Source organism: Austrofundulus limnaeus, unplaced genomic scaffold (assembly GCF_001266775.1).
Source record: "Austrofundulus limnaeus strain Quisiro unplaced genomic scaffold, Austrofundulus_limnaeus-1.0 Scaffold94, whole genome shotgun sequence".
Taxonomy (NCBI): Eukaryota; Metazoa; Chordata; class Actinopteri; order Cyprinodontiformes; family Rivulidae; genus Austrofundulus; species Austrofundulus limnaeus.
This window is the reverse complement of record NW_013952496.1, coordinates 168,525-170,734: the sequence shown is the minus strand read 5'-3', so window position 1 is coordinate 170,734 and position 2,210 is coordinate 168,525.

The window sequence follows — 2,210 nt, the reverse complement described above, 5'->3', positions numbered from 1 at the left end:
CACAATTTTAGTGTTAAAAATGCACTTTATTGTCATAAAATAGCACTATATAAAGTAAAAATTTAACACTTGGAGTGAAAAGGAGTAACACCATTTTGAGTTAAAAGTGCACTTTATACAGTGTTATAAAATAACACCAATAGTGTCAAATATTTAACACTATTAAAGTGTTAAAATATTAACACTTTTCAAAGTGTAATTTTAACTCAGAATCCGTGAGAATTATATAAACTCAGAAAAAGTGTTAAATTTAACACTCTGCGAGTTGAATTAACACTCCCATTTTTGCTGTGTACGAATTGTCAACTAAAGCCCTGTTTTGTATTCATGTAGTGACATAAATGCACAAATAAATCCTGCCTCTTGAGAATAAACTGTTGAGGATGAAAAAAAAATTACACTTTTCCTCACAACTAGTTTCCATATAGACAATAAACACAAATGTTTGAAAAACTTGCTTCGTCATAGAAATGGAAATTTTCCCTTTATTTCCATAATAAAGAGAAAACAGTTAAGAATCCATAATGGATAGAAAGACATCAGAAAGCACAATAAAAATAGAAATATCTGTAGATGACTTAGAAAGTAAAGCTTTGTGGCATTGCAGGTAGGTCTAACCCCGCAACAACAGAGTGGAAACTGGCTTTGAAAAGTGATCTTTTGAAAACATACAGTGGAACGCAACTGTGGAGGTTCATAAATACGATTTTGGTTATATAAAAAAAGCAAAACATAACATTACATTTCTTTGGATTTGATTTTGGTCTTAACTCCATTTTCTTATAGTAATATTGTTCCCTATATTATTCCAAAATCAAACATCGGAGTTAAAATTTATTTTAAAATATTTTACTTTCCATCTTATTTTGTTCATACCAGAATAGTCCTTTCAACACTGCATCATGATTAATGTGTTCATATACAAGGACCACAGAGTGTGTGGACCATAATTTCAAAGTTCAGTTTTGGGTCTCAAAACATTAAGATGTATTTTCCTCAACCCTCACTGCAGCAGTTTTAGGAGATAGTAGGCAGTAGTCATTCCAAACAAAAGTCTATTAAATCTATTTTACATCATGATTAACATTAAGAAGATAAAGAGCTACACACTCCCAGAACCTTTCTTACCCAAATAAAAACCATCTGTGCACTTAATATCCAATATCCTCTTGAAAGGATCATGCTGTGGAAGCATGCAGAGCAGGTCACATGTGCATACAGTGAATGTGCACAGTGCAGAAATATGCAGTAAAACTGATATCAGATTTCTAATTTGATTTATGCAAAGTGTTTCAAATGCCTTGTGTATTTGTCCCATCTACATCCTTTAAAGCTAACATTCACCAAACCAAAGCTCGGATTTCCACAAATGCGAAGCAATCTGGAGGAAATTGCCTGAAAGTGATTCTGGTTAATGTTTGGTCTCAGTAGAAGTCTTCTTGTTCAAATCCAACCTCCAAAACCTTAAATTCACTCCACACTAATCAATGACCTCCCAAAACATTTTGCTTCACATTACAGTTCCGTTGATTAGTAATATGAAACCAGGATCCTATTAACTTCTGGCATTTCAAACAGTTATCTAAAGAAAATCCATCTGAGTCATTAACTAAAAACAGACAAATCATGCTTTAGTGGTTTTAGCAAACATCCATTTACTTTGCTAAGTTAGCAGTGTAAAAATAGTAGATTTATATCAAACAAATTAAAAAAAAGAAGATAAAAAACTCTGTGAACAAAAGAAACACAGCAAAATGTCATTCCATTAAAATAAAAATATAAAACAGACAGGTTCTTCCTTTGTACTCCTCTAGCTTTTCATTCAATCACATCCACCAAAATTATGACCTTGTGAAGAACTTAAAATATATTTAAAAAGTAGGTGAACCTTTTCTTTTACATGTTAGCTTCAATAATATTTTAGTTTTTCATTTTTTTTTATTTCAAGTTATTTTGCAGCATTAGCTTGCTCACCTTTATTTTTGATTAAATTAGTTCTGTTTACTTTTTCCTCCCATGCATTTTGAATAAGGCTTCAGGAGCCAAGTTACGCGGTTTTCCTCCTAATTCATGTTTAAATGTCACTAAAATAGGCATCACAGAGAAAGTACTGAGACCACAACCTTGTGATGTGGACGGCATCAAACCTCAAAGTAAAATTGCAAATATATGCTTCATCACCGCACCTTGATTTTTATTCATGACCTGCT